Below are 19824 nucleotides of genomic sequence, written 5' to 3'. Positions count from 1 at the left end.
TACAAATTACTGGTCTGTGCTTCTTTTCCAGGCTATACTTTCAAGAGATTAATATGATATATTTGGCTTCTACTCGACCCAGCTGGTATCTCTACTCTGTATGTTACAGGAGTTACCTTTTCTCTTATGGTATAGGGTCCCTGCCAGTGAGCCACTAGTTTGTTCTCCGTGGTTGGTAAAAGAATCAATACTTGTTGTCCTATTGTCAACTCACAGGTTTTACTTTTAGCATCATAATATGTTTTCTGTCTCTGCTGAGCTTCTTTCAAATGTTTATGGACCTCCTCCCAAATGGTATGTAAACTATCGTTAAGATCACTAGTATATGTAAGTACATCCTTTATTTACTCTTCTGCTTCCTCCCATTGTTCAGCTAGCATTTCCAACAGGGTACGTGGTTGTCTCCCAAACAGGAGTTCAAAGGGACTATGTCCAGTGGAAGACTGTATGTGAGTTCTTAGGGCATATAATACCAAGGGTAATTTCTCCCAATTTTTCCCAGATTCGTTAATGAATTTTCGTAAGAGATTTTTGATGGTTGTGTTATACCGTTCAAACAGACCATCAGTCTGAGGATGATAAACCGATGTCCGTATTTGTTGGATTCTGAGAGTCTGACACACCGTTAGGAGCTCTTTTGGGAATCCAACTCGGGAAAAGAACTCAATCATGGCCTGAGCCACAGTTTTTGTAGTCATATTTGCCAGTGGAATAGCTTCCGGGCATCTAGTTGCATAGTCTACTATCACTAAGAGGAACTGGTGACCTTTGGTGGATGGTATCAGAAGTCCTACCAGATCCATACCCACCTGAGTGAAGGGAATCTGTATGATTGGTAAGGGAAGTGGGGGAGCTTGAGGATCCGTGGAGGGATTGACCAGGTGACATTTGGGACATTGCTGACAGTGTTTCCGTATATATCACCATATACCCCAGGCCAATAAAACCTCTTTGTTACAGATTCCTCTGTCTTTTCTCTTCCTAAATGACCTTCTCCGGTATCACCATGTGCTAAATTAACTACGTGTTCTCTATAGTCTTGGTGAACTACTAACTGAGGAGTTTGTCTAGTTGATGAAGGACACACTCGATATAACAAATCATTACTGATTTGAAAAGTTGGACATACCTTTGGGGCATCATGAGTCAGGGCTGTATGCCAGGTGGTTTTCACCGTGGGGTAATCCGGCTGTGATTGTCAGAACTGCCCTGCAATGGACAGAATCTGTTTCATGGACCTCGTTTGAGGGGTAGTTTTGTGAGTATTGTCCCTGAAAAACACTTTATTCTGCTCTCGTTTTTTGTAATCTGGACAGTTTTTCCTTTGGTATATGATTTTCTATTTCTGAAGATACGAACGGGGCCTCACTCCACCAGGAGTCAGTTTGATTATTATGATTTAGGGTATCTAAGAGTTCAGGAAATTATCCAAAATCTGTTCCCAGAATGAGGTCTTCACCAAGGTCTGGGATCACTCCTACCAGAAGAAATTCTTCCTTTCTTCGACAAATTATTTGTATCATAGGTGAACAGCACCTTCTCATCTGTTACCCATTGGTCTGGCTGTATGTATAATTGATTAATTACACTCTGACTACAACCAGAATCTATCAATGTTTTCCTTTTCTTTTGGTTCACCAGAAGGAAGGTGGAATACCGAGTCATTGACTGTCCTAACCATTATACCCTCCCCTTGGTCATGCCAATCTCCATAGGCTCTCCTTAATCTCCTTTTAAAGGGCAATATCGCGCAATGTGCCCCTATTCCACACAGTGAAAACATTGGGGGCCCATCGTGGGTTCCTTGGAGGGCGTGCAAGAAGAACCTGATTTTTCTGTGCCTGAACCCACTAATGGTTTAGAAGGGAAGGATTTTGGTGGAATTGCCCTTGTCGCCGATGGTGGCGGCTTTACATTGGAGCCCCGGAAATCTGGAGCTCGGTGATATGCACAGTCCAGTTCGACGGAGGTGGAATTATTGAGACCAGGATGCTGGCGAATCCAATTCCTCGTAGAGGTGGGTTGTGCATCTAGATATTGTTCTAGTACTACTGCCTTGAACATTTCTTCTTTGGTGGTACCGGTGGGGTTCAGCCATTCGCTGGCTTCATGATGGACCCTACAGTAAAGGGTGCGTGGATTTTCGTGACTCACCCATCTCGTATGTCGGAAGCGAAGTCGGTAATTTTCCTGGTCTAGACCTACCCGTTCCAGATTTGCTTTTTTAATTTCTGTATAAGGTGTTATACCACCTGGATTCACTGCCTGATAAGCTGCCTGCAGAGTCTCCGTCAGAAGGGGAGCAATGTATTGACCCCATCTGTCCGTAGACCAGTTGGCGGAACTGGCTACCCGTTTAAAGTTCGTAAAAAATGCATCAGGATCCTCATTCTCCTGATATTTCTGTAGAACACTACTAGGTACATTAGGATGCACTCTAGTCGTGGCTATCGTTTCACTCAGTTTCCCAATGGCCGTCTCATGCAGTAACTGATTATTGAAAATAATAGTTTCCTGACTTTTCAAGGCGGTTTGTAATGCTTCACATTCTTCTTTTGCCTCTTTTAACTGTTCTTCCCAGACAAGTTGCAAATGCCTCTGGTCCTCAGCTAACTGAGCAATCATTTTTGCTAGGGTTGTTTTCTCCTCCATTGCTTGCGCCTGTCCTTAAAAGGGGAGTTGATATCCCACATCTGACACCACTGTGACAGGTCAGTAATATTGGAGGCTTTCTGATGGATACAACTACCTGTGGATTCCTCACCTATTGAATACTCCCATTGCGCCAGCATTCGACGGAAATGTTCTTCCTAGTTTCTGCACGTCGACGAGGACGTCACAATTGCCCACGCGACGCCGTCTGACGTCATACAGGCAATAAGAGGTCCTCGCCGACGTCAGTTCCCTTTTTTCCATGCCATTCGAAACGGTTATCTTCGAGGGAGCTACTGTTACTGCTCCACGTAGTTACAGTGTGTTGTTTTGGCTATTTTTGCTTTGAGACATTACAATGTCGCAAAGAAAGTCAGGATTCAAGCCCTGCCGAGAGTGCGGAGGCAAAATGTCAGTAACGGACCCACATTCTGACTGTTTGTGGTGTCTTAGTTCCGACCACGACGTTGACAAGTGCCATTCTTGTCAACGTATGAATCCAAAGGCCTTGAAAGAACGTGAGGCCAAACTTTTTCTTGCGAAGTCAAAGAAGAAGGAGAAAAGACATCACCGAAAGTCGTCTTCACCGAAGTCACATCGGCGTCATCGGGACTCCTGGCGTCGTCGAGAATCTCGGCGCCTGTCGAGTAAGGAGAGGTCTCGATCGAGGTCACTATCGACTTGACGTCGAAAGACTTGGGAAGTTAGTCCCACTGTCTCTCCCCAGCTGCTGACGCCATTACCTTCTCCGACTTCACCAACTTCACCAATGTCATTGGTTAATCCTCCTTCGGCGTTCGAGGTTCCACAGCCTCAGGTGTTTTCTCCGCCTATGCAGACGTCGGGACCGGCGTCGATGTCGCCTTTGAACCAGGCACCTAAATACCCAGCTTTCCCGGCCCCTGGAGCTGATAGTACCGCATTCTTAAATGCGATGTTCTCCATCTACCAAGAGATGGCTCCAGGTGGTGGACCAGCTGGTCCGTCAGGCCCATTGGCCTTCAACATGGGTGCTCCGGCTCCGCTTCGACCGCTTCGACCTGCCCTTTCTTCCCTTGGGAAACGTGGGCTCGGCGCCGGTATCGGCTCCTGTGGCTTTGGCTCCTGTGGCTTCGGCGTCTCAGCCAGGGACGCCGACTAGACCTCCACCGACTCCGGAACAGTCTTCAGTCTGTCCTGCTCCACGTTCAGCGCTAAAGAAAACCATGGCGCCGTTAGATCCGGCGTCTGACGGATCCGAGGATCGCCGTCAAGCTTCGACATCTGCTGACGCCATGTCGACGCCGAGGATAGAGGAGAGACTGCTTTCGAGGAGGCTTGCTCTACGCCTCCTTGAAGAGCAGGAATACTGGAGACAGGCATTGGAGGAAGGGGAGATTGAGGACTCTCGTGAAGGTCTCCATGGCTTGGACACTGCTAGTGGTCTGGACACCTCTCCTGAATGGGACTTGTCATCACCTGGAGAGTACAAAGAGGAGGCAGCGACTTTTCATTCAGTCATTAGAAAGGAAGCTGACTTTTTGGACCTCCCTTTGCCAGTGACTGAGACCAAGCCAAACATCTTGACGGAGGTGTTGCATCCTGCCTCAACAACTGCAGAGCCACTTTTGCCTTTCAATGAGGCACTACTGGACCCCATTATGGAAGTCTGGAAGAAGCCGGTGTCATCTTCGTCCGTGAATAGATCTGTGGCTCGGAGATATTGGGTTGCACCGGCTGACCCAGGCTTTCTTTCCAGGCATCCAACACCTGAAAGCCTGGTAGTACAGGCTTCTTGCTCAGCTCGATCTGCTCCTGGGTCCTTTCCAGCTGTGCCCTCGGATAGAGACTCTAAAAAGATGGACATGTCATCGAAGAAGGTTTTCTCGTCATGTAGCATGGCTTTGAAATCCACCAATGCTACGTGCATCTTAGGGAGATACATTTACGCCCTGGTGGACGAGATTAAGTCAACGCACACTGAGGTTCCTCAAGAATTATTGAGCCTGGTCTCTGATGCTCAGGCAGCAGCAACCCAGGTTATTCAATCTGGGTTGGATACATCTGACTCTGTTGCTAGAGCTATGGGTACTGCTGTGGCTACGAGGAGGCAGGCCTGGCTTCGTAGCTCTGTTTTTTCCTCTGATGTACAATCGACCCTCTTGGATCTTCCTTTTGATGGTGACAAGCTTTTCGGCGCCAAGGCTGATTCGGCCTTAGAAAGGTTCAAGGAGAGTTGGGCCACTGCCAAGTCGTTGGGCTTGCAAGCCTCTTCTTCTGCTTCCTCCAGATTTTTTAGGAGGTTTCGAGGATTTGGTCGTGGTTCCTCCTCCTCCTTTCGAGGAAAATTCCAGCAACCCACCTCTGCTCTCTCCTATAGATCTTTCAGAGAGAGGGGTAGGGTCCGCACCAGGGGAGCCACTCAGCAGCACTCTGCCTCTTCCTCATCCTCTGGAGGGGTGCAGCATGGGAAGCAGCCTTAGGCTTCCGCCAATTCCTTCTCACTTCACTCCTGTAGGGGGGAGGTTACTGAATTTTCTTCACAAGTGGGAGGTCATAACATCAGACTCCTGGGTTACCAGCATTGTGAGAAAAGGCTATGCCCTACCCTTTCGGGAGTTTCCGCCCCCCCATCCCGCCCCGTCCCTCCTACTGTTCAGAAGGACACCTCCTGTTACTAGAACAGGAGGTTCAAGTCCTCCTTTCAAAGGGCGCAGTGGAGTTGGTTCCAGAGCAGGAAAGGGATCAGGGTTGTTACTCAAGATACTTCCTGATCCCCAAGAAGGATGGTCGATTGAGGCCAATCCTGGACCTGAGGATCTTGAATTGGTTCCTCAAACAGGAAAAGTTCAAGATGCTGACCCTAGCTCAGGTGCTTTTGGCGCTGAACGATGGAGATTGGATGGTGTCTGTCGACTTGCAGGATGCCTACTTTCATATCCCGATACTCAAGTCGCACAGGAAGTATCTCCGGTTTGTGGTGGGGTCGCAGCACTATCAGTCTGCGGTCCTCCCGTTTGGTCTTACTTCAGCACCTTGAGTCTTCACAAAGGTGATGTCGGTGGTTGCGGCAGAGCTCAGAAGGAAGGGGATAGCAGTATTTCCTTATCTGGACGATTGGTTGATCAAAGCCAAGTCCCCAGAGCTCGTGTTGCATCACCTTCAGTCGACAACTCAATTGTTGTTCGACCTGGGTTTTTCAGTGAACGTGCCCAGATCTCACCTAAAGCCCTCTCAGCGCCTCCTGTTCATAGGGGCAGTTCTGGATACAACATTGAATCGAGCCTTGCCTCAGCGGATTCAGGACATTCAGGCGTTGGTTCCAATGTTTCGAAGTGGAGCGGTCATTCCGGTCCTCAAGGTCCTGCGCCTGCTCGGTCTGTTTGCTTCTTGCATACTGCTGGTCACTCACGCTCGCTGGCACATGAGGGCTCTTCAGTGGTGCCTCCGAAGGCAGTGGTCTCAACACAAAGGAGATCTCGAATGTTCTGTGAGGATCTCCAGAGATGCTGCCACGGATTTGAAATGGTGGATTGCGGACGGCAATCTTTCCCGAGGAAGGCCGTTCTCGCAAGCTCCGCCTGTGGCCACAGTAATAACGGATGCTTCCACTCTAGGGTGGGGAGCTCATCTGGGGGACCTGGAGATCAAAGGTCTTTGGACTCCAGTAGAACAGATGTTTCATATAAATCTGTTGGAGTTGCGGGCTGTACGTCTGGCTATCAAGGCCTTCCTCCCTTCCCTTCGCGGTCAGTCAGTTCAGGTCCTGACAGACAATACTACCGCGATGTGGTATATAAACAAGCAGGGGGGAGTAGGGTCGTATCTTCTCTGCAGAGAAGCTCTACGGCTTTGGTCCTGGGCAAAGGACCATCAGATTTGCTTAGTAGCAAATCATCTGTCCGGAGTCTTGAACGTACGTGCGGACAGTCTCAGTCGCCATTTCTCGGCCGATCACGAGTGGCGTCTCCAACCGGATCAAGTCCGTCTAATCTTCCAGATGTGGGGGTTTCCTCGGATAGATCTGTTTGCCACTCGGGAGAACTTGCACTGCCCGTTATTCTGCAGCCTCCAGTATCCGGGACAAGGAGCATTGGGGGACGCGTTTCAGATGACCTGGTTCGACCAGTTGCTTTACGCATTTCCCCCCATACCCTTGATTTCTTGAGTTTTGAGGAGAATTCGCCAAGACCGGGCCCAAATCATCTTAATAGCTCCGGATTGGCCGAGGAGGGTATGGTACACGGACTTTCTCCAACTCTCACTGTGCCCTCCGCTCCGTCTCCCTCTGAGGGCAGACCTCCTCTTGCAGTCGCAGGGGCAGGTTTTACACCCCCACCTCCAGAGCCTGCACCTTCATGCCTGGAGATTGAACGGGGCAACCTGAGTTCCTTTTCTCTCCCGCCTGATGTAGTGGATGTTATCTTATCGGCCAGGCGACACTCCACTAAATCTATCTACGCTAATAGGTGGGCTAAATTTGTGATTTGGTGTGGAGAGAGGCAAATTGATCCCTTATGTGCTCACTTATCAGATATCTTATCTTTTGCATTGTCTCTGGCACAGAGGGGTTGTACAGTAGCTACGGTTAAGGGATACTTGTCTGCCCTGTCAGCCTTTCTATGTCTTCCAGACCAGCCTTCTCTATTCAAATCCCCTATAGTACTTAGATTCTTGAAAGGTCTTATTAACAAATTACCTCCCACTCCTTTCATTATGCCTCAGTGGGATTTAAACTTGGTTCTGACTTTTCTTATGAGTTCCCCGTTTGAGCCTATGCATTCTTGCCCCGTAAGGTTATTGCTCCTAAAGTCGGTTTTCCTGGTTGCAATTACTTATGCAAGGAGAGTGAGTGAGCTGCAAGCTCTATCTGTAAAACCCCCTTACACATCTTTTTATGGGGATAAGGTGGTGTTGAGGACCAAGGCTGCTTTCCTACCGAAGGCTGTTTCACCCTTTCATATGGCCCAAACGATTACTCTTTCTACGTTTTATCCTCCGCCTCATCCTTCAAAAGAAGAAGAGAGACTTCACCGCTTAGACCCAAGGAGAGCGCTAAGCTTTTATGTGGCTAGAACAAAGGATTTCAGGCTGGAGGATCAGCTCTTCATCGGGTACGTGGGAAAGAGGAGAGGAAAGGCAGTCCACAAGAGAACACTCTCCAGGTGGGTCATTCTTTGCATTAAAATGTGTTACTCTTTAGCAAAGAAAGTACCCCCTGATGGTATAAGAGCTCATTCCACCAGAGCTAAGTCGGCCTCTTCGGCCTTGGCTAGGGGTGTTCCTGTGGTTGACATCTGCAAGGCCGCAACCTGGTCATCCCTCCACACTTTTGCGAAGCATTACTGCTTGGACTCTGAGGTTAGGAGGGATGGCCATTTTGCACGGTCAGTGCTGCAGGATTTCTTGGTTTGACCATTCAGGCACCCACCACCGAGTGCGGTATTGCTTTGGGACTCTATTCAATAGGTGAGGAATCCACAGGTAGTTGTATCCATCAGAAGAACGAGTTACTTACCTTCGGTAACAACTTTTCTGGTGGATACATTAGCTACCTGTGGATTCCTCACGGTCCCTCCCGCCTCCCTGTTGCCTGTCTGGTCTAACCAAGTTGTTCTTGGGTGTGCTCCTCTTGGTTTTTGAGGATTTGTACATATACTGTATATATGTATATATATATATATAATTATTTGTGTATTCATTTATTTATTTAAAAAAAATAATAAAAAAATTACGTTCTTGAAATGATGTATTTATTTTTAATGTCATTAAATATTGCTATTTGTTCATTTATCTCAGTGGCCTATTATTCTCAGGCACGTAAAAAATGTTGGTACTGACGTCGGCAAGGACCTCTTATTGCCTGTATGACATCAGACGGCGTCGCATGGGCAATTGTGACGTCCTCGTCGACGTGCAGAAGCTAGGAAGAAGATTTCCGTCGAATGCTGGCGCAATGGGAGTATTCAATAGGTGAGGAATCCACAGGTAGCTAATGTATCGGGGCCGTTGTGGAGATTAAGCAAGCTATTGCCCAGAGTTAGACACATTAATTAGATTAGGCACCCAGGCGAGAATTATCTGGTCCAAGGGAATTGAACCTTGGTCCCGGGCCAGGACTCTGCATCAGGGTCTGCCGCTCTAACCATTGTGCCACACTTCTCCAATTGTTTGGGAATCTTCCTGGGTTTGTTCTGATTCTTGACTTTGTTTCTTGTTTCTTCTCTCTTCGTTTTCAGGTGGGCATCTCAGAGATCAGCGGTGAAGGTTACAGGAGAGAAGAAAAAATAAAAGGCCATTTAGAAGGTACGTTTCATTCTCTTTATCTTTTCCCTTTATTTTCTTGTCCTCTTTTATGTATTTCTCTCTGTTGTCTCTTCTAATTTCTCCTGTCCTCCCTTTCTCCTTTTCGTTCCCTGTTTTCAAGAATACTTTTTTCTTTCTTTCTTTCTTTCTTTCTTTCTTTCTTTCTTTCTTTCTTTCTTTCTTTCTCTCTTTCTTTCTCTCTTTCTCTCTTTCTTTCTCTCTTTCTTTCTTTCTTTCTTTCTTTCTTTCTTTCTTTCTTTCTTTCTTTCTTTCTTTCTTTCTCTCTCTCTTTCTTTCTTTCTTTCTTGCCCTGGGTTGTTCTATAGCCCGTTGTCTCTCTCTCTCTCTCTCTCTCGCTCTCTCTCTCTCTCTCTCTCTTTTTGAAATCTCGGTTGCCTTTGCGTGTCCTTTTCACTTGTAGACACAGTGTTTATTTAAAAAAAAAAAAATAGTGCTCTACCGTGCTCAGCCCGTCCCCCTCCCCCCTCCTTTTTCAATATCTCAAGTACCCCTCCTTCTCATATCACGTTGAGGCTGAACCTCATACCTGCATGGGCCACGTTCTTCCCACAACGTGGCGGCCTTTGCGCGTCTTCTCTCTCCGTATCCGGAAGTGTCTTCTGGACCGCTGTCTTCTTTTGGAGCGTTTTCTCCACCGGTCTCCAAGGATTCATCCGCATCTGCTGTTTCTTTAACGACACTCTCTTCCGTCCCGCGATATCCTCCTTCTCCTGCCATCTCTGCTGCTTCTCTGTCCGCACACGTTGCCGTCCCCCGCAAACCCCCTTCTCCTGCTGCACTCTTTTGGACACCATTACGCCTGGGGTTTAAAACCCGTAAAATTTCCGGATCATCCTGGCGGCTTCCGTTCCAGTGTTGTTCCGCCTCGTCAGACGTGGCCCAGGGGTACTTCCATTCCGGCGCCGGTCTCTGCACATTATCACAGTCCCATAAATGGTGGCAGCAACTTAAATAGCCCATGCATTTTGGGCTCAGTGATCCACAGACTTTAATGGTGGAATACCTTGGATTTATATTATTGGTGTATATATTTGTTTATAGTGTATATATATTTTTTGAATACTGAATTTTAATATATTACAATCATTCGATTCATTTCATTTTATCCTTGCATTCTTCCAGGGGGGGTTGTGTGGTATAACTGTGATGTATCAATATATATTGGTGTGTGTGTTGTCGTGGGTGAGGGTGGGGGTGTTGCGTATTGCGTGTGTGTGTCACTGTTTTTTCCTTCCCCCCTCCCCTGTGTCGTAGGTGCAGTACTCACCATGGTCTTCGACGCCGGTGTTCGTGCTCCTGGTAGAGGAGCAGGAAGATAAAGGCTGGAAAAAGCATGGGCAAGACATGGGAGAGATTAGTCAACCATTTCTACTGGCCCAATATGTCCCAGAAGGTTAAGGTTTTTTGCACCTCCTGTGTCACCTGTCAAGCCAGTTGTAAGACAGGTGGCCAGCCAAAGGCCCCCCTCATTCTACTTCCAGTGGTGGGGGTCCCCTTTGAGAGATTGAGAGAGTGGGAGTGGACATAGTGGGTCCACTTGAACCTCCCACAGCATCAGGGAACCAATATATTCTGGTACTAGTGGATTATGCTACTAGGTACCCTGAAGCAATTCCCCTTAGGTCCACTACTGCTCCTGCAGTAGCTAAAGCACTCATAGGTATTTTTACCAGAGTGGGATTTCCTAAGGAGGTGGTTTCTGACAGAGATACCAACTTCTTGTCAGCTTACCTGAAACACATGAGGAATGAGTGTGGGGTGACTAACAAGTTCACCATACCATCCACAAACCAATAGTCTTGTAGAAAGGTTTAACAAGACATTGAAGGGCATGATCAACAGGCTCCCTGCAAAACTCAAAAGGAGATGGGATGTCCTCTTGCCATGCCTGCTTTTCGCCTACAGAGAGGTGCCACAGAAGGGAGTAAGGTTTCCCCCTTGGAGCTTCTGTTTGGCCGTCCTGTAAGGGGACCACTGGCACTTGTAAAAGAAGACTGGGAGAGACCTCTCCACGAGCCTAATCAAGATGTAGTAGACTATGTACTAGGCCTCCGCTCTAAGATGGCAGAGTACATGGAAAAGGCAAGCAAAACCCTTGATGCCAGCCAACAACTCCAGAAGTTGTGGTATGACCAAAAGGCTGCTATGGTTGAGTTTCAGCCAGGGCAGAAAGTTTGGGTTCTGGACCCTGTGGCTCTCAGGGCACTACAAGACAGATGGAGTGGCCCTTACCCAGTGCTAGTAAAGAACAGTTAGGTCACTTATTTAGTGGACCTGGGCACTAGCAGGACCCCCAAGAGGGTGATCCATGTTAACCACCTTAAACTCTATCCTGACAGGGCAGATGTAAACATGTTTATGGTTCAGAAAGCAGAGAGTGAACCTCTCCCTGACCTCCTCTCCACTGACCCTAAAGATGGCTCAGTAGATGGAGTTGTCAATTCAGACACCCTCTCTGGCCAACAAGAAGCTGACTGCAGGACGGTCCTCCAGCAGTTTGCTGAGCTCATTTCCTTGACCCCTGGTCAGACACACCTGTGTACGCATGATGTGGACACAGGAGACAGTTTACCTGTCAAGAATAAAATATTCAGACAGTCTGACCAAGTCAAAGAAAACATCAATGTGGAAAGTCCACAAGATGCTGGAATTGTGAGTGATAGAGCACTCTGACAGTCCCTGGGCTGTCCCAGTGGTCTTGGTCCACAAACCTCACACCAAAGATGGAAGGAGAGAGATGAGGTTTTGTGTGGACTACGGAGGGCTCAACTCTGTCACCAAGACAGATGCTCATCCCATTCCAAGGGCAGATGAGTTAATAGACAAATTAGGTGCAACCAAATTCTTAAGTACCTTTGACTTGACAGCAGGGTACTGGCAAATCAAAATGACACCTGGAGCAAAAGAAAAGACAGCATTCTCTACAACTGATGGACATTATCAGTTTACTGTTATGTCCTTTGGCTTAAAGAATGCCCCTGCCACTTTCCAAAGGTTGGTGAATCAAGTCCTTGCTGGCTTGGAGTCCTTTAGTGCAGCATATCTAGATGATATTGCTGTCTTTAGCTCCAACTGGTAGGATCACCTGGTCCACCTGAAGAAGGTTTTGCAGGCCCTGCAAGCAGCAGGCTTCTCTATCAAGTCATCTAAATGTCAGATTGGGCAGGGTACTGTGGTTTACTTGGGACAACTTGTAGGTGGAGGCCAGGTTCAGCCACTCCAACCCAAGATCCAGACTGTTCTGGACTGGGAAGCTCCAAAAACCCAGACTCAAGTCAGGAGATTCCTTGGCTTGACTGGGTACTGAGAAGGGATATGGATCCATAGTGACACCTCTCACAGAATGTACCTTCAAGAAAATGCCCAGAAAAGTTAACTGGACCTTGGACTGCCAAAAGGCCTTTGACACCCTGAAAAAAGCTATGTGTTCCGCACCAGTTTTGAAAGCTCCAGATAATTCAAAGCAGTTCATTGTACAGACTGATGCCTCTGAGCGTGGGATAGGAGCAGTTCTATCCCAAACCAATGCTAATGACCTTGACCAGCCTGTTACTTTTATTAGCAGGAGGGTACTCCCCAGGGAGCAGCATTGGAGTGCCATTGAGAAGGAGGCCTTTGCTGTGGTTTGGTCCCTGAAGACGTTGAAACCATACCTGTTTTGTAGTCACGTCACAGTTCAAACTGACCACAGACCTCTCAGTCAGATGGCTGATGCAAATGAAAACCCTATACTGTTGAGGTCGTCCATATCCCTTCAGGGAATGGACTTTGTAGTGGAACACAGACCTGGGACTGACCATGCCAATGCTGATGGCCTTTCCAGGTTCTTCCACTTAGAAAATGAAGATTGTCTTGGGAAAGGTTAGTCTCATTCTCTTTCGTTGGGGGGGGGGGGGGTTGTGTTGAGAAATGTCTCCCTTCGCTGCCTATGCCCAGGAGACTGAACTTGTAAGTGCTTTAATTACCTGAAAATCTAACTATTACTTACCTCCCCCAGGAACTGTTGATAAATATCTTATTGCCATTTTTGCCAAAACTGTCTACACTATTGTTTTAAATCAAAGTTTTGTGTTCTGTTGTACTGTGTGAAGTTCCTTAAAATTTATGTACTTACCTAAAATTTGAATCTTGTGGTTCTAAAAAAAATTAAGAAAATACATTTTTCTATGTAAAAATCTATTGGCCTGGAATTAAGTCTTTGAGTGTGTGTTCTCATTTATTACTGTGTGTGTACAACAAATGCTTATCACTACCCTCTGATAAGCCTACTGCTCGACCACACTACCACAAAATAGAGCATTGGTATTATGTAATTTTGCCACTATCAACCTCTAAGGGGAACCCTTGGACTCTGTGCATACATCTCTCACATTGAGATAGTATATACAGAGCCAACTTACTACAAATAACAAAAACGTTTTGTTTGTTTCCTAATAATCCCTTTTCTCGGGGTCACTTACTTGAAAACTGTGAGTAAAGGTCACGTTTTTAAAACTAATATTTGGTTTTCTGGGAACCTTAATATTTTCTATGATTCCCTGTTACTGTCATTCCATTTCAGCAAATTCTCTTTCACTGTGAGAAAACAGGGCTGATTGCAGAGCCCCCCTAACTTTTTGGCCCCATTTTTCACTTTTTTCTGGTGTTTTCCTGACTCTGATGGTGCCCTGGGTACTGCTAACCAGTCCCAGGGCCTGTGCTCTGTGTAAAATCAGTATGCCCCCCTAGGGCTGGATGCCATGTAACTATAAGCAGGAACCTTATAAAAATAGTGTTATAAGCCATAGTGAAGTAAAACCGCCAAATTTGTTTTTCCCTCATTGTAGTGAATGGCCTCCATAGGCTAGAATGCAGAGACTTTATTTGAATTTTAAAAATCCCCTTAAGTAACAGATACTACAAGTTTGTTATCAAATTAGTTGTTATAATAAATCCCACAACTTCCAGTTGTGGGATTTAATAAAGCTTGTTCAGGTAAAGAGTTTTAAACTTTACCTGAAAAGTTGCCAACTTCAGCCCTGCATTGTTTTTGCTGCTGTGCTCTGATTGGCCAGCCTCTGGCAGCCTGGCCAGGCTGCACTGATGAGGTGTGAAGTGGCCTGGCTCAACATAAAGAGATGTGCCTGGTGGAGAAGATCTCCCCCCAGCAGATATGGAAGCAGGAGGTGGGAGGGCTGCCAAACTGGTCTTCAAAGGCAGAGAATGACATTTGGAGCCACCCAGCAACACCCTCACATCCTGCAAACCCAGACAATTGGGAAGGGGGGGGGCACCTCAGCCGTAAGATGGAATAATACCACTGCTCCTCGAGGGGGCTCCATGCCCACTTCTTAGTCCTGGGGAGTGCAAAGCCACAGTCTCTCAAGTCTCTCAAGTGGGTGGGTTGCCCACTGCTTGGTCCTGGGGAGTGCAAAGCCACAGTCTCTCTAGTGGGTGGTTTGCCCACTGCTTGGTCCCGGGGAGTGCAAAGCCACAGTCTCTCAAGTGGGTGGTTTGCCCACTGCTTGGTCCTGGGGAGTGCAAAGCCACATTCTCTCAAGTCTCTTAGGTGGGTGGGTTGCCCACTGCTTGGTCCTGCGGAGTGCAAAGCCACAGTCTCTCAAGTGGGTGGTTAGCCCACTGCTTGGTCCTGGGGAGTGCAAGGCCACAGTCTCTCTAGTGGGTGGTTTGCCCACTGCTTGGTCGTGGGGAGTGCAAAGCCACAATCTCCCAAGTGGGTGCCTTTCTCCACTGGTTCTGGAGGGGGCTTTGTGCCCAGTGTGCTTCATCCTGCCAAGGATTGGGTAAGTGGATGCCTTTTTCCACTGGTTCTGAAGGGGGCTTTGTGCCCATTGTGCTTCATACTCCCAAGGATTGGGTGAGTGGATGCATATCTCCTCTGGTTCTGCAGGGGGCTTTGTGCCCAGTGTGCTTCATCCTTCCAAGGATTGGGTGAGTGGATGCATATCTCCACTGGTTCTAGAGGGGGCTTTGTGCCCAGTGTGCTTCATCCTGCCAAGGATTGGGTGAGCGGATACATATCTCCACTGGTCTGGAGGGGGCTTTGTGCCCAGTGTGCTTCATCCTGACAAGGATTTGGTGAGTGGATGCATATCTCCACTGGTTCTGGAGGGGGCTTTGTGCCCAGTTGCTTCATCCTGCAAAGGATTGGGTGAGTGGATGCCTTTCTCCACTGGTTCTGGAGGGGGCTTTGTGCCAGTGTGCTTCATTCTCCCAAGGACTGGGTGAGTGGATGCATATCTCCATTGGTTCTGGAGGGGGCTTTGTGCCCAGTGTGCTTCATCCTGCCAAGGATTGGGTGAGTGGATGCCTTTCTCCACTGGTTCTGGAGGGGGCTTTGTGCCCAGTGTGCTTCATCCTGCCAAGGATTGGGTGAGTGGATGCATATCTCCACTGGTTCTGGAGGGGGCCTTGTGCCCAGTGATGCAACACTTGGGGTGTGGCAGTTCACAATCCCTTACCTGGGTGTCGGAGGCATGAGGTTTGCAGGGACCAGGTTGCATGATAGTCCATGGAGGCAGGACTAGACTCCATCCTGCGGTGGCTAAGGCTGCATACTGGTTGTAGTGCCGGTGCTGGTGGGGGTGCTGTCAGTGGTGGTGGGAGGCTATAGCCCTTCTCCTGCAGCCTCGATGGCTGCCCACTGGGGCTGCTGCTGCTGCGGGTAGTGGTGCTACTGTCAGTGGTGCAGGTGGCGGTGCCTGCGCCAGTGCTAGCAGCGGTGCAGGTGGTGGTGCTGGCCGTGGTGCAGGTGGCGGTGCTGGCTGTGGTGCAGGTGCCCGTGCTGCCACTGGTGGGTGGAAGCCGCAGCCCTTCTCCTGCAGCCTCGGACGGCTGCCCACTGGGGCTGCTGCTGCTGAAAGTAGTGGTGCTTGCGGCGGTGCAGGTGGCGTGCCTGTGGCGGTGCTAGCGGCGGGGCTGTTGGCGGTTGTGCTGGTAGCCACCAGTCCTTCACCTGCAGCCTCCGATGGCTGAAGTGCCTTGCCTGGTGTTTTCTGCCCCTTCCTCACCTTGGCAGATGGTGGTGTCACCTTGGGTCTGGCAGCTGGAGTGTTCGAGGTGGCCTTGCTGGGTGGTTGGTGCTCCTTCCCCTTTGCTGCATGCTGTCCCCCTCTTCAACTTGGCAGGTGGTGGAATGGTTTTGTCCTTGGCAGGTGTTGGTGGCACACTGGCTGGGCTGACGGGTGCCCCCTTGGAGCCTCTGTTAGCTGCAGGAACCACAGCGGACGTCGACTTGGTGGCTGGGATCTGGACACCCTGGCCCGAGGGGAAGGACGGGGGCAGAGGAGGGGTAGGGAAGAGGTCAATGTTTGCCAGGAAAAGCTTCTTAGAGACACTGGGGCGGGAAGAGGGAGAGGGTTTGGGAGTGGAGGAAGAGGGAGTGGTTGTAGGAGGTGTCTGTCTGCTGTGTTTGGGTGCAGGTCCATGGGCTGGATGCTGTTGTGAGGTGGATGGCTGTTGGGTGGGTGGGTGCTTGTGTTTGTGTACGTTGGGAGGAGGGGTCACAGGCACACTGGGAGAGGACACAGGGGACGTGTGCATGGATGTGGGGGTGGTGACTGCCAGTGAGGGGTGTGTTGTGATGGAAGTGCTGGTGATGGAGGTAGTGGATGAGGATGTAGTGCATGCAGGTGTGAGTGGAGACGCTACTGGGAGGGAGGTGGATGACAAGGAGGAAGGGGACACATTGGAGGCACTGCATGTTGGTGTGTCTGCATGGGGATGGTGCTTGTGTGATTGCCTGTGAGATGAAGTGTGGTGCTTGTGTTTGCCTGAGCCACTTTTGTGTGGTGTTTTGGGTGAATGCTGTGCTGAAGGTGTGCTTAGGATAGGCAAGGTTCGAGGGGATTGGGACTGGGTAGAGGAAGTTGGACAGGGGAGGCTAGAGACATGGACAAGGACTGCCATCAGGGAGGAGGACAGAGCCTGAAATGCTCTCTTTTGGGCCGCCACGCCAGAGGGAATGCCCTCCAGGTATGCATTTGTTAGTTACAAATGCCTCTCGACACCTTGGATGGCATTCAGAATAGTTGACTGCCCAACAGTGAGGGATCTCAGGAGGTCAATAGCCTCCTCACTGAGGGCTGCAGGGCTGACTGGGGCAGGGCCTGAGGTGCCTGGGGCGAAGGAGATGCCCACCCTCCTGGGTGAGCGAGCACGGTAAACACACTGGGAGGGCGGTCCTGGTAGGGGGGGGTGGCGGCTGTACCTGTTGTTGGGATGGGCACAGAGGTGTCTGCAACCTCTAGGGAGCATTCATCGGAGGAGGATGTCTGTGTCTGTGTCCCCTCCTGTCCCCCGTCGTGATGCTCCCCTTACCCTCCGCCCCACTGGTGCCCTCACCGTCGGTGGATTCGGCCTCCAGGTCCATGTGGGATGCAGCTCCCTCCGTCGCCGGTGCCTCTGCTCCTCCGCCAGATGATGCTAATGCACACAAGGACAGGGTGACAACACAAAAAGGGGGGGGAGACAGAGGATACACTTGGTCAGTGCCAGCAACACCACCACCGTTGGCGTACACAACACACAGGGGGCAGCCCTATGCACTAGACCATGCACTACCAGTTACTAAGATAGTCACCAGCCCATGGGGTACAATGCCTACCGCCAATCAGCTGCACCTAAAACCCACAGGACCCTGCCCAGTAGTAGATGCCCACTAACACCATTGGGGTAGAAGTGCTCCAGAGCCTGTCCAACAAGGGACCTACCCTGTCTTCTTCGCCCTGGCCTAGAGGCACCCACAGCCCACATTCCCCACCCAGGTAACCCTTAACGCGCGAAAAAGTCAGGATTGAGAATCTGTACTGACCCCCTTGTGGCTGCTGTGATGCCTTCAAGCGCCCATCCAACTCCGGATAGGCCGCCGCCAGGATGCGGAACATCAGGGGGGTCATGGTGCGATGGGCACCCGTTCCTCGTTGGGAGGCCAGCCTCAGCTGGGCCTCCGCCACCTTCTTTGACCAGAGGCGCAGGCCCTCCCACCGTTTGCAGCAGTGGTGCTCTGTCTGTCAAAGACCCCCAGGGTCCGCACCTCCTCGGCGATGGCACGCCAAATACCCTTTTTCTGGTGGACGCTGACCTGCATGGAAAAGACAGCAGAAAAGAGAATTAGTCAACCGTCCGGACCGTCACACTCATGGCTCACCAGATCCCTCTCATCCCCTGACGCACATACAGTGACCACCATACATGCAGCACTCTGGCCAGGATGCCTCTGCCCCTCCTACACGTGGCTTACACACACAACAATCCCTACTTTCATGGCCCACGCATCATGCTCACAGTGTACTCACCTGTTTGTCTGAAGGACCGTAGAGTAACATGTACTGGGGTAGGACCCCATCCACCAGTTTCTCCAACTCCTCCGCAGTGAAGGCAGGGGCCCTTTCCCCCAGACACATGAGCCATTGTTGCTTCCAGACACAGGTCACAGCAGCACTTGCAGTGTAGGTCCTCTCCTGTTGACGGTTAGGTAGCAAGTGAGTGAACAGATAGAAAATGCCGATCACGTCCGCGGCGGTGCGTACCGTCACCGCCGGCGTACATCGCCATTGGCTCCTGGAACCCATAGGGCCCAATGATTACCAATGTGAAGTTGCGCAGTGGTCTTCGACTGCCTACCGCAATGGCGCACAATGCAGCGGATTACCTCTTTTCCACTTGTCCCTACTCACAGGTCAGGCAGCCGCCATTTCAGGGGGACACAAGGCATGGCACCTAACTGCGTCACAGCAGACATTGACACAGCAACTGATTATCAGATTCACATACTGGTTCTGTAAAGGAAAAAATGCATTATTTGTGCAATAGATGTGTGAATATGACCCACTGATCACCGTTTTCTTTCATAGGCTTCAACCACTGAGGCTGAATATGAGATGGCGACATCCTCCGGTGTACAGACCCCTGGTGGACCTTGCAACAATGGAGGATAGACACATTATCATAACATAGAGACTTGATCAGGCCACAATCCAAGAACTGTGTGCCCAATTGGAGCCAGACCTGATGTCAGCTATCCCCCAGCCCACAGTAATCCCCCTCTAGTGCAGGTCCTGTCAGTGCTCCATTTCCTGGCAAGTGGTTCCTTCCAAACTACAGTGGCCATGGCATCAGGGATGTCTCAGCCAATGTTCTCCAACATGTTGACCAGAGTGTTGTCGGCCCTGCTGAAACACATGCGCAGCTACATCGTATTCCCCCAGGTGGAAGATTTGGCCACAGTGAAAGATGACTTTTATGCTCTGGGACGTATCCCCAACATCATTGGTGCCATTGATGGTACCCATGTAGCATTTGTCCCCTCCCCTGGGAGAAATGAACACGTTTCAGGAATGTAAAAAGCTATCACTCTATAAATGTGCAGATGGTGTGTTTGGCGGACCAGTACATCTCCCATGTGAATGCCAAGTATCCTGGCTCTGTGCATGACGCCTTTATCTTGAGGAATAGCAGCATCCCATATGTGATGGGCCTACTGCAGAGGAACCGGGTGTGGCTAATAGGTGAGCCCAAGGTCCCCACCCAGTATAAGTAGGTGTGTGGATATGGGATTGTCCCTAAGGGTTAGTGTGTGTCTAACAGTTGTCCCTCAATATTTGCAGGTGACTCTGGTTACCCTAACCTCTCATGGCTACTGACCCCAGTGAGGAATGCCAGGACAAGGGCAGAGTAATGTTACAATAAGGCACATGGGCAAACAAGACAGATAATTGAAAGAACCTTCGGCCTCCTGAAGGCCAGTTTCAGGTGCCTCCATCTGACAGGTGGATCCCTGTACTACGCACTCAAGAAGGTGTGCCAGATTATCGTTGCATGTTGCATGTTGCACAACCTGGCCTTGAGACGCCAGGTGCGTTTTCT

At 49.6% G+C, this 19824-nt stretch overlaps 1 long non-coding RNA gene across 2 annotated transcripts in view; it reads left to right on the top strand.

The window, feature by feature from the left end:
* LOC138299539 (uncharacterized) overlaps positions 1 to 19824 on the top strand; it is a 425958-nt gene that overhangs the window by 388544 nt on the left and 17590 nt on the right. For both annotated transcript variants that reach the window (XR_011204771.1, XR_011204770.1), the window contains exon 2: positions 8871 to 8937. This is a non-coding gene — a long non-coding RNA (uncharacterized lncRNA). The remainder of the gene's footprint in view (positions 1 to 8870; positions 8938 to 19824) is intronic.

This window comes from Pleurodeles waltl, chromosome 6 (assembly GCF_031143425.1).
Source record: "Pleurodeles waltl isolate 20211129_DDA chromosome 6, aPleWal1.hap1.20221129, whole genome shotgun sequence".
Lineage (NCBI taxonomy): Eukaryota > Metazoa > Chordata > Amphibia > Caudata > Salamandridae > Pleurodeles > Pleurodeles waltl.
Note: the sequence above shows the minus strand (reverse complement) of the source record. Positions and strands in the feature narration are given on the sequence as shown.